The sequence below is a fragment of the Sphaeramia orbicularis genome, chromosome 1 (assembly GCF_902148855.1).
Source record: "Sphaeramia orbicularis chromosome 1, fSphaOr1.1, whole genome shotgun sequence".
Lineage (NCBI taxonomy): Eukaryota > Metazoa > Chordata > Actinopteri > Kurtiformes > Apogonidae > Sphaeramia > Sphaeramia orbicularis.
The window spans coordinates 18,579,933-18,593,128 of NC_043957.1; positions in this window are offsets into that span (position 1 = coordinate 18,579,933).

Sequence of the window (13,196 nt, forward strand, 5' to 3'; positions counted from 1 at the left end):
ATTCATTTTTCTTATCAATGAAAGAGGGCACGTTTCAGTTTATGTTTTTCACACAAAATTTGCTTATAAAGCTTTGTTCTTTTTAATATATTAAAGTTAAATATATGCTGTTTGTTTACAAAGTTTTGAAAATAAAAACAGACACCTTTGGCACAGGAGGGTACTTCAGTGTAAAAAGTTTGACAACCACTGCTCTATACGATGTAACCGTTCACCTGTTGGTCCCTGTTACATTTAAAACTCACTATGTCAGAAACAGTTTGTGAGAATGTCTTCAGATTTTGTGGAATTGTTCACTTGGAGGTAAAGGATGACCTGAAAATATTTTGCTGACCGAAGGGAGAGGTTGCTGCGACCTCATGTTTGTCCATTGTTTATCATTTGTTTCTATTTATTACAGTTTATTTACAGTTTTCTGGCCAGATTAATGCTGCTGGGTTTTTTTTGTTTGTTTTTTTTTAAAATAAGTCTGTGCACACTTCTTAACCTTTTAACCTTTTACTCAAGCCTTCTAGGGACTATGGTTTGATGTTTTCCTTGTCCTTGTATTCTAATTTAATTTATGTATTTGATATTTTATTTCATTTTATTTTTAGCTGAGTCCAGATATTTGTTATTGTCCTCTGTGTCTCTGTTTTGTTTTGTCTTAATATTATATAACGAACATGCCCTCTCCTGTTACTGCCGAAAAAATCTAATAATGGGTATAAATAAAGTTACCTTGACCTTGAATACAATATCTCAGCAACAATTTGAGGAAATTGTTACAATTTTTCCTGAATTTAAGTGAGTGATTAGACATTGGCCAAAGGTCAAAGGTTTCTGTGACGCCAAGAAACATTTTTGGACCCAACTTACTTGTAAAGGAGAGAACTACAGTGGACGCATGTTATTATTATCTGAAAACTCTATATATTATTTTGGTTGAGGGTAAAGTCAGCAAGAACAAGTGACTGCAAACTGTCAAATACAGGCCAGGGAAAAAGTGACAGTAATTAAACACTCATAGTTGGTCATATAATACATATTTGTACTACTGAAATGTAAGAAATTCACCCATATCATGTTATTACTCATCTAAAGAGTTACTGTCCCATTTCAGTCACTGTAAGTGTGTTTGTGTTAACGTCTCAGCCAAAATGTAGCTGTTACTAAGGTGTAAGTAACATAAGAAGGCTTTCACAATAAAAGTCCTGGTAGAACAGATGGTTTCTATCCACTGAAATGCTAGCAGACTTTTAATTTGAAAGAGTTACAGGAAATATTGCATTAACAGCGCGGCCTAGTCCTTTTCACAGCACAAATCTGCGGAGTGTCAAAATGAGATTTGTTCTAAATATCACCAATTCTATTTCTCAAACAAAGAATTAGAGGAAATGTCAACAAAGGCCTGGTTCTTTCCTCAACAGAGAAAATAAAAGCCCCAACCTCTACAGAGACTGAAGTTCCATCCTTTCCAGTTGTGTCCCATGAGACCTCAGCTAAAGAAGATACTGTATTCAATGGTAATAGACAAGTCATTTTTTTTACTCTGTTTGAATGATGTATCATGTACACATATGATCTTTGTCAATGTGAAGGATAGTTTTTCAAGTCAAGGAAGTTGCAGTTTGTTGTGAAACTGTTGAATTATCAACTAGTGAAGAACCTCTGAAAGTTCTTGTCATTATACACATCTCTTTCCATGATCTGTTTCAGACTCCCTGAAGACGTGTCAGCTTCAACATGACCAGACTGCACTTTCTCATTTTGTTCTTGAAGATTAAGATAAAATGTCCCCAAGCAGCGTCTGTTTTGGTGTCAATGTCATGTATCACATCCAACAAGAGATGCAGTCCACTGAGCTGTTAACACAAAATCAAATGTTACTTTTCCATCTTTGCTGTAAACTGCATCTTTCTTGACTCATAAAGTTATCCTATAAATTGACAAACATCATATCATTAGCCTTAAAGCCAGTGCTTAATTTGTAAAGTGGGAGGTGGTGGAACGCAGAAGGGGGGTGGATCCAGCGACTCAAAACGGGTGTGGAGGTAACAGGAACAGTCTAAAACGCTTAATGTAAAAAAGCTTAACATGACTTAATGTCCGAAAACTGCGATTAATCATGACAAAATGTATTCAATAAATTGTCTCTCTCTCTCTCTCTCTCTCTCGTATTTAAAGTGTTAAGACGAAGTGAATGACTGGACTCAAACACGCGGTGCTGAATGTAAAGTATTTTATTAACAGAAAAGTTAGGCTTGACGCGAACAGCATCTATAATATTGGGGTATTGGGGTCCATAATAGGGATGCACCGATACCAATCCCAGTATCAGGTATCGAGTCCGATACTCAGCGTGTGTACTTGTACTCGTACTCATAAAAGTACTCCAATACAACTGCACCAATACCACTTACAGCTGCGTGACATTCGCAGTTCAGTGCTGAAGGTACACTGCGAAGGAAGAGTAATGTGTGGGGAGTGTGAAGAGTGTGGAGATTTTCAAAATAAATGACGCTGACTGCAAGTAACGTTAAAAACACAGACCGATACGGACGGAGTGTTCTGTCCGTCTGTCGCATACATTCCATCTGTTTTCCAGGTGCTCGCAGATGCGTGCCCAGATGGAGAATACCACCAGGAACCGATAAAGTAGTGGGTCTTTTCAAAGAGCCACTGTTTGAGTTAGTGAAAAACTACTGACATATTTATGACAACTATCCAAGGCTGGGACGGTTTCCATCCTACTTATAATACTATGGGGGTAAGGAGTGGTGCGGACAGTGCCGCCAGCAGAAGAGAATACAAAACTTAATGCTCATTTATCTTTTCCCTACCTCCTGAAGCTTCACTTTTAAACTTTACCAGCGAAAATGCTGCAACATTAGTATCCACATTAGAGTTACCTCTGTCGTCTCCATGTTTATTATTACTGACTTTCTTCTTCTTCTCAAAAAACTTCACTCTTCTTCGTGGTATTCGGCCAGTATGGTTAATTTAGAGCGGCGCCCCCTGGTGGATTGATTGAAAAACACTCATTCCAACGCATTTAATGCCAGTAGCAGCACTTTGTTCCAGTCAGACTAATGACAATGACAATAAAGCACATTTTCAAAAGTAACTATTATGAACTGTTATGGTATTAAGTACTCATATCGGTACTCAGTATTGGTAAGTACTCAAATGTAAGTACTTGGACTTGGACTAAGTCTGGAAAAAAAAGTGGTATCGGTGCATACCTAGTCCATAATAAAGAATACGTCAGTCAATAAATTACAAAAAACAAGAACAAATGATGAAATACCATCATCACATAAAGTACTTAAACTGCATATAAGTTAATATCAAATACAATCACATGAATAATTTGCATCTGAATGTGTTTGTGGATCGTGTAATGTCAGAGTTATTTTGTTTTTCCTATTTTGTTTTTTTTGCATTTCATTAAGATAACAATGAACAAGAAAGCATCCCAGAAGAGTAGTCAAATTATGAAATTGCATGTAATACAAAAAAAATCAAACTAGTAAATGAATAAAGGAAGTAGTTAATGGGGAGATTTAAAAAAAAAAAAAAACCCAACTCATTAAACATTGATTTGTCTTTTCCAATTCCATGGCATGTTTAAGAACAAGCTCCCTTCAAACCCATACATGGGTAAAAAGACAATTCAGGTACTTTTTATGAACCATTTTACATCTTATAATTCGCTTGATGTAATGTTTGATCCGGTATGAAAATATGAGTGGAAATATTTACCCTGATAGATGCTGTTTGTGATCCACTGAGCATATTTTCCTCCTGAACATCCTCTGTGTTTCACATCAGTCATTCACTGTAACACAAGTATCCATCCATGGAGGAGTTTAATCTGTCCGCACACAACACTCTGTGAAACGCTCACACCGATCGCTGCCTTGTCACAGACACTTAGAGAAACACAAAGACAGAGACCTGCTCCAAAATCCTCAAACCATTTCCCTGCCTGTCACCACTGAAGTTGTGTGTCGTGTGTTTGTGCAGCTCAGACCACATGCGAAGGGTTTTCCACGGGCGACAGGAGGAGGCTCTTGAGGGGGTCCCGAGGCCATGATCGTTTTTCCAGCAATATCGTCACAAAGACATACCTATAGTGAAACAGACGCTAAAAATAACAAAAACAAATCCCAATCCTAACCATTTTGTTTCACCTTGTGTTGGAACGTCAGTGCTGTGACACATCACTCAAACACCACAAATCACTTTTCTGTGGATTCATGTGCGTCAGCCTTCCTCCTCCTCCTTCACTCCTGAATCTGTCATCACATTTACACTTTATTCTCACTGTTTTGCCTTATTGTTGTCTGAGACTATCCAAGCACACGCTGAATATCTACAAATGGATTTTTTCCCTCAGTAAATCAGGCTACAAAATGAAATTATGGCACTTTAAACCATCATGTGGTCCGTTTTATGACCTCTTACTGCTTTATAGGAATCTCATGAAATCCATCAAAATACACTGAAGGAAAAGTCACACTGAAAACATATATTCATACTGGAGCTGGGCAAAAAAAATCTGTTTTTTTCAATGGTATGGACAATTTGTGCTTTAAAGCGATTAATCTGTGGCTACATGAACTGAAGACAAAACATTATCCAAAAATAAACTATCATAAATAAAACTCTATGCCATATATGACTGAACAAACACATTGACAAGTAATATATATGAAGACGTAAGCAGGTTGCATTCTGAGTTGAGGAATAATCTTCAATGTTGCAATTTAGGTATTTTTCCCTATTTTCAGAAAGCAAAACCTTCATTAAGTTGTTCCTTCCCAAGCTAATTTGTATTAATTTCCATCTATTTACCAAACCAGTTCCAAAGCTTTCATGCTTTTTCAGCTTTTAATACAATCTGAACTACATCTGGTTAATTTAGCTAAAACAGTTTTTTTTTTTTTTACCCATTTTTAATAGAAACATAATTAAAGATAGAACAGACAAGCAATGTGACCTCATGACACCAAACAGGTAGGAAGTTAACTTCAGTCACCACCCAGGTGATTCTTTTCACTAATTATGTTTTGGTGCTTGGAATAAAGTAAAATACAGTAACTTGGTGACTCACTTATGGAAAATCCAAGCTTTCTAATAAGGTATAGCATGTCTATATTGACAAAACTTTTATTGTAGAAACTTCAGTGCATTTAATATATAATGGTGACTGGACTGCTGGTGATCTGGTGGGAACTGAGGGGTTAATTAAATGAATTCCACATAATGCCCATTCCTAATTCATGCCCTAACAAATGCAAAAACTTAAACTTAACTTAAAAATACAAAACTTATTTTAGAAATAAATTGCATTACAGTCAATGACAAGAGCCAAGTAATGTTTTGATCCCATTGGAATTCTGCCTTTACATGTATGTTTGGTCAAAAAAGGCAAAGTTTGTGGTAAAACTGTTCAACCATCAGACTAAAGAAGTGAAGCTGAAAGTCTTTCTTCATGGTCCACATCTGTATTCTTCTACGATTTTGGACTGAAAGCGGTTGCCAGATTTTCCCCTCTTTTCACTTGATCTGTTCAGAGCTGCTGCAGATGTCTCTGCAGCTTCCTGTGGTCAACATGAATCATTTTTTTGATTCTGTTTGATTTGTGATACCATTTACACGTTTGTCAATTTTAAGGATAATTTTACGAGTCAAGAAAGTCAGTTAATTTAGTAAAATACATCTAGTTTTGTGTTAAACAGCTCAGTAGTCTGTTTCATGTTGTGTGATACATGTCACCAACACCAAAATGCCCCCTGCTTTGACCTCAGCCTTCAAGAATGAGGTGAGAAATATTCAAAGAGCTAAAAATCACCATAAGTCTGATCATGTTGAAGCCATGAAGTGACATTTTCAGTGACTCTGAACAGTTAGTTACAATGACATCACAATCCATGATTTACAGGTGTGTAGCCTTTATATTTATTAATTTTTACAGTCTAATACTTCCCCTGTTTTAACCACAAACTGTAAATTTATTGACATGTAAAATTACCTTTTAAACTGACAAACATTATACGTCTAAATAATGGAATAATTATAAAAATGACTCGCCTCTCACTATTGATTGAAATGTGATTTTACATCTTGCTGTTTCATTCTCATCTTCTTTAACAGGTTTTATTCTCTTCACCTATTTTGTTTTATGGTGTTTTCAATAATTAGTTTTTTTTAGGCAGTAACATTCTTGGTAAATCTTTAAATTAGTTTTATTCTTTGAATTTGTGTGTTTTGTTGTGTCAAACTGGGATTGAGGCCATGACTCACAGACTGCAAACCTGATTTACCTATGGTTACTGGTAAACTAACCCAAACCTAAACCTGCAACTAGGTCCCATGGGGCAAAAGCAGAAGGTTGTGGGGCTTCAGCTCTCTATAGAGACAGTCAGCAACAACGTCACAGCTGGGGGCAGGGAAACCAGAGAAGGAAAACAATCCTTTCCTGTCCACTATAATTTAAAAACGCAGAATTTCAACTTGTTTTGCTCACGCTAACAAGTTGTCATGACATACTTTGAGTTGCTATTCTGACAAGGATTGATATATTAAAAAATTTAATGAACTGGGGTTGGATTGTTGTCCATACGTTTTAAAAGACTGGGCCAATGATCCGACTCAGTGGTCTCAAGTGTCATTTCCAGACATCTTCTGCTACTTAATCAAGTCACATGGTAAAAGACTATATCACTTTTGCTATAGATATGATGAATTAAACTTAGCATAATTTCAGTACCTGACATTAAATAACAAATTAATTTCAATTACTGTTGTTGTTAGTCCAATATGACGTGAGGTTCTTTTAGCTTTGCACAGAAACAGACTATAAAAATGTCCTTCAGAAGGCTATATTTTATTTTATGCTTGGAGTACATTTCAGAGCTAGCATTTTTTTTTTTTTTTTTTTTTTTACATATACCATACTCAGTAAAGAACTTTAATCAGGACTTCTACTTTTACCAGACAAGTATCTGTGCTTCTACTTAGGTACTGAACGTGTACTTTTGTACATGTTTTGAGGAAATCTACACAAATTACAAATGTAGTACAAAGTTCACTAGTGTTTAAACCAGACCTGGGCATTGTAAGGCCCGGGGGCCACATGCGGTCCGACAGCTGACCCTAACTGGCCCACATGAGGTCATTGGCAAATTAAAAGTCAACGCAAACATATATCATCATAATAGACGTAACCAATACAACGCCACTGCTTTTATTTTGAAGGATCTGCTAATTTACCTTTTTTTCCCACACATACTGTCTGTATTTGCATAAGGCTTACGCACTGATTGGCTTGTTGGTCAGTTTCAGCCCGTGAAGATGTCAGCTTATGGCAAAAAATGAACGATTGATTCTGAATTCAGAGTTTTTTACAAGACATAGACTTGAAAGTATTTCTTTACTGAAGTCAGAGGTAAAGAAAAAGAAAAGGAACTGTGATATGCAACAAACAAAGCTGGATGCATTTATAGTTTTTCATGTATAGTTAATGTGGAGCTGGTTTTGCACATTTTCGAAAGTCTTTTTGTGAATATTCATTAAATAGTTGTATTCTGTGCTCCACATTTTCATTTTATTACTGTATAGTTGCATTTACTGTATTTGTATTATAGTAAAGTACAGGGGTTGGACAAAATAATGGAAACACCTTCTATGATGCCACAATGTTAGGTGTTTCCATTATTTTGTCAGGCCCTGTATATATATGTATATATAGAGAGAGATATATATTAAGGAGAGCTGCAAGTGTATGGATCCGGCCCTTAACAACTGTCAAAGTTTCTTATGTGGCCCTATAGGAAACTTAATTGCCCACCCCTGGTTTAAACAATTAATCTAATATTCCTGATACCACTGACATAGTCTACGATTGTTTGGAAGTGGTTAACACAACATTAAACTGACCTGAAATGTAGTGCTGACTGCAGACATATACATGTTTTGTTGTTGGGTCCCATAATCTGCCAAACTTGTCCTCTCTTCTGATAGCTTGAAGCCATTTTATCCTCCTTTATGTTTCTGTTTTATTATTTGGTAAAATGTAAAACGTTAATTGGTGATTTATTTTGTTTATATTTTGTTTATTTGCAGTGCAGAAGGGTATACTTCGACTCTTTAGCATTATGGCTAATGGCAGCGCCCGGTTTATTTTCCCCCTTTGGCTCGAACCGGATGTGATGTTTGTGGGCGTTCCCGTTGTTGCCGACTCAGTCGTCATGACGTCACTTCCTGCTTCCAGGTCCAGACCTGTTCATTCTTCCGTGTTCAGTCTGCTGATAAAAGAAAAAGAAAAAGTCTGCTGTAGTTCTGTATCCCTGACTCCATAAAACACATCCAGTTGTTATTCTACCACTTTATATGTGATAACAAAGAGCAGAGGAAGTGGATGGAGTGGATAAAAATAGTTAAAAGGAGAAAAAAATATGTTTGGAGCTGGATAACGTTAGCATGCTAGCTAACTGTAGTTCCAATTCTATCAGCCAAACCAGATACAGGGGTTGGACAAAATAATGGAAACACCTTAAAAAATCAACAAAATATAATTTAATATGGTGTAGGTCCGCCTTTTGCGGCAATTACAGCCTCAATTCTCCGAGGTATTGATTCATACGACTTGTGAATTGTTTCCAAAGGAATTTTAAGCCATTCTTCAGTTAGAATACCCTCCAACTCTTTTAGAGACGATGGCGGTGGAAATCAACGTCTTACTTGAATCTTTAAAACTGACCATAAATGCTCAATAATGTTGAGGTCTGGGGACTGTGCCGGCCATACGAGATGCTCAACTTCATTAGAATGTTCCTCATGCCATTCTTTAACAATTCTAGCTGTATGGATTGGGGCATTATCATCTTGAGGTGAAGGTGTTTCCATTATTTTGTCCAACCCCTGTATTTATGGATTTTCTTGATACAAAATAAGCCATTATGAGGTGTTTAACATCTTCACATTTACTGTTTCATTTGTCAGCCCTTTATCTGTGCTGTCCAGCTCAGAGGAAAGTAGAATAATTAAAGATATATGTCAATACAGAGTTGAGCACATTGTAATGCAATGCATCGATGTAAATGAACCGAGGAGGTTAAGCAGAATTTAACACCGATCAGCTGCAGCCAAAACCCTAACTACATAGAAAAGTTGGACTAATAACTGCATTTAATTTATATAAATGAATTTAACCCCAATTCTTGCATCATTTAAGAGAAAAGGTATAATAAAGGAGAACGGGCTCCATTGTTATTGACTGCTTGGACCTGGAATTGAGTTTTTCAGCATCGTGACATCAGAATTAACAGCCAGACACTAAATCAGACACAGAAAGAACAGAGACAAAAACAAAGAAAAGAAGACTTGGACAGAAATCCAATCCAACAGAGCCTCCACATACTAATGGCAATGGAAATTGGCAATGAAAGACTGAGATTTTAGCATTTTTTTCTTTCATTATTTAGCATATTTCATACTATTACCAACAGGTATCAGTGAAAAAGAGTAAAAGCAGCCTCTATATTCTCAATGACAAAATGTTAACTGTCTGCTTTACAATGTGAGGCATTGAAATGTATGTCAAACACAGCACTAATCGCAACTACTTGAACGCACCGTCAAATTTTTGCAGTGTGAGGAAGTAAAAGAAAAGTAAATGGATAAAGAGGAAAAGTGAAGTGTGTGTAATTTTATACAGATTCACATTTTGCCTTAAAAGAGTGTGGTGAGGAGCGTAAAAGTGTGTGAGACAACAATACTAACAGCCTGAGCGCTCACTAATGCAGAGTTTGTATTATTTTTACATGAATTAAACAGATATGAGACGTGAATTATGACAAACCAGAGGCAAACCTCACCGAAACTCATCTGTGTGAATAAAATGTGAGGGCCCACTGTGTTATGTAAATGAACCACCTCAAAGGTATATTTACAGTCAGTGCTGAACCCCCCCCCCCCAGCCTGCGACATTATAAATGTACCTTATTGAGTCGACTTAAAGGCACATTTTCAAGCCAAAGATAAACATGTTCCCAAGTTAAGCGGAGACGTGATTGATTCAGACACACAGCGGTTCAGTGATGGAACACTTTATCACGGTTTGAGGAAGAAATCAACAAACGCTTTCACACATAACAACAGGAACAGATGTTGCCTTTAGAAAGAGAAAGATTACACACTCTTATACTTTCACACCAAAAAAAAAAAAACAACAACAAGCTAAAAGTACGTTTCCCAGCTCTTTTCTTCTTTCTTTGTAATGTTTCTAACTTTCCCCTTTGTTTCAGTAAAGGGATATTTTAACCGTAGTCTTTTTGAGCATTAACTGGTTCATCACCCTTAGTACTGTTCTTTAACACGATATTCTACTTTGTTTGACGGGGACGTTGCTCATTATTCACCAAAGTTCGGAGGCAACAATGTACAAATACTGCATTTACTGTGTTGATTTTCAGGTACCTGTACTTGTCTGGCAACTTTTGACTTTTACCTTCATGAATAACTGCATTTTCTACTCCTCACATTATCAGGTTTATAGAACAGGCTCTTTACTTTAGCTTCAGTGCATGTAGGGATTATTATTCCCTTCAAATTTTTTATTTTTATTCTCCATTTTTGTTCACCTTCTCTATAAGACCAAGGGCATTTTGACCCTTTCATGCATAGTGGTCACTCCAGTGGACAGCTATTCTACAGCTGTTCTCTTGCATATTCATGGATTTGTTGTTCTTTTCTTTTTTTCTTTGTTTTTTTTTTACACATATCTTTATTAAAGTTTTAAGACACTACATATCTTTTCTGGCATGAATTGGTAACATTATGTAGATCTCTCCTGAGCATAAACCCCCAGAATCACAAGCCCTCCCTATAGTTTTCACACAATTTATCAGTAAATACATGTTTCTGTGCATCAAAAATTAAACATGTGGTGTCCAGCTGGGTGGACATTTTTGCAACTTAATGAAAAATATGCTCATAAGAATTTTTTTCGTTATTATTATTATTATTATTATTATTATTAGATATTTTTTTAAATTATTTTTATTTTATTTATTTTATTTTTTTATTTATTTTTCAGAAGAAAATTTTCAATTACATTGTTTTTTTCATGCCGAAAGAGGAATAAAAACACTCAGGAAAAACATTTGATTAAGGTTCTAATAATTCGTGCATGAAAGGGTTAATGTAAACAGATGAAACAACAACACATATGTTAAGAGAAATGTGATGTAAAGGCAGTGAATGAGGAAAATAACGAAGAAATCAAAACTGAAAACTGCACATTACAGCACAGTCAATATTCATAATTATCATTATATTGTTTTCTGTTTTATATAAAGTTACAGTGGTTTACTCACGTTCACTGACCAATAAAACGATCCTGATAAAGTTTATGTTGATGAATTTTTTTACTTTTTTTTTTTTTTTATACGAGATATGGATGGATTTAACAGCTTGTCACGTAGAATAAATAAATGCAACATCCACAAAGTGTCACATGTGGTTAGAGTTTCCATTTGTAAGGCAAATCTCAGAAGGCTGTTCAGCACACTGGCAGGTAAATGTTTGATCTTATAGTAAAAAAAAAAAAAAAAAAAAAAGACTCATCTGATCTGAGAGTTTGATTTATGGACCTGATACTTCTGCTCCTGCTGCTATTTGGGATGCATTCACTGCCCCTTGTAAAAACATTGTTTAGAATGGAAAAGTCTATTTTCATTTAAATACATGAGACTCTATCTGTCGTTACAACGAGATGATGAAAAACCATGTATTTTCACATTGTTGTCCAGCTTCACTCATTACTTCACTGGTAAATTATATATCATGATCAATACTGATACTGATCAAAATTGGAAAAAAAAAAAATTCTAATCTCATTTGTTGCTTCATTGTTCAAAGGTGAAATCATGCACAAAAACAGGTAGCGGGCCTACTATCAGAGATGTTACTTTTTTTTTTTTTTTTTTTTTTTTTTTACTGCAGTAAAGAAATCGAATCAGTGCAGTATTTGTACTTCTACTGCAGTAATGAAAGCATGGACTTGTACCTCCTCTGTTAATTGGAAAAATGATGATTTGTAAATGAGCCTGTTGTCAAAGGGACTCAACATACAATTAAATAGCAGTAAAATAGAGAAAAGAGCAGAAAAGAAAATGAAAGGTCTGATTCAAATCATTAGCAAACAATCATTCAGTTCAATCAGTTATTCACAGCCCATCTAATACTTAACATAACAGTAGAAGGACAATGACAGGAGGATAAGCATCAGTGAATCTGAATTTAAAAGGAAAATAAAAGGAAAATGCTAAACTACCACACTTTCATCTGGTTATTTTAGCTCTGGTTCTTTATGTAACTAAGGCTTGAAGAGAAGGAGATGATGTATTTTGTAAAGAATTAAACTAAAAAAACAAGGAGACAAGTTAGAAGTTTGTGTCCCTCTACTGAGATGTCATTTCCTTTACCTGATTAGATAAATCCTTGAATGTATTAACAACAACTAAATGGTTTTATATCATTTTTATGTTTTTGTTTTGTTTTGTTTTGGGGTTTTTTTTTACCATGTGGGATGGAACAAGCAGTGACAGGGTAATTTACCAAATCACATATTGCTGTATATTTTACATTTCCGTCAGACTGAATTGAGTAAAATCAGTGACTTAAATATTAATAACTACAATGCTGTGTGTGAAATGATGAGATGAATGACAAAATAATAATAATAATAATTTAAAAAAAAAATACTTGTGTATCTTGCTTGAATCTGTAGGAAATTAGACAGACGCATATTTCACTCAAGGAACAGAAAATAGACATTTCCATAGAATCAATCTCATTTCACCATTTGTCTAATCTGAAGTTCATCTCATTAAAGTTGTATTCTAGAAGTTGTTTTATTAACCTGTGTTCAGCTCATCAGACAGGTTGTAAAGTTTGGGATTATTGCATTTACATATTTAAGATGTGGTGATGATTATTGAGTTTCTAAGAAAAAAATCAAATTAAATCCATTCATAACTATATGACAATGTGATGGGTTCACTTCAAGTTTTCATTACATTTATTTTAATATATTTATTTATATATATTTATATTTATTTAACATATATTAAACCTATTTACACAGTAAATAGGTTTCACTTACTAAATACATTAATAAGATGTGACGGTTTGTAACAGATTTA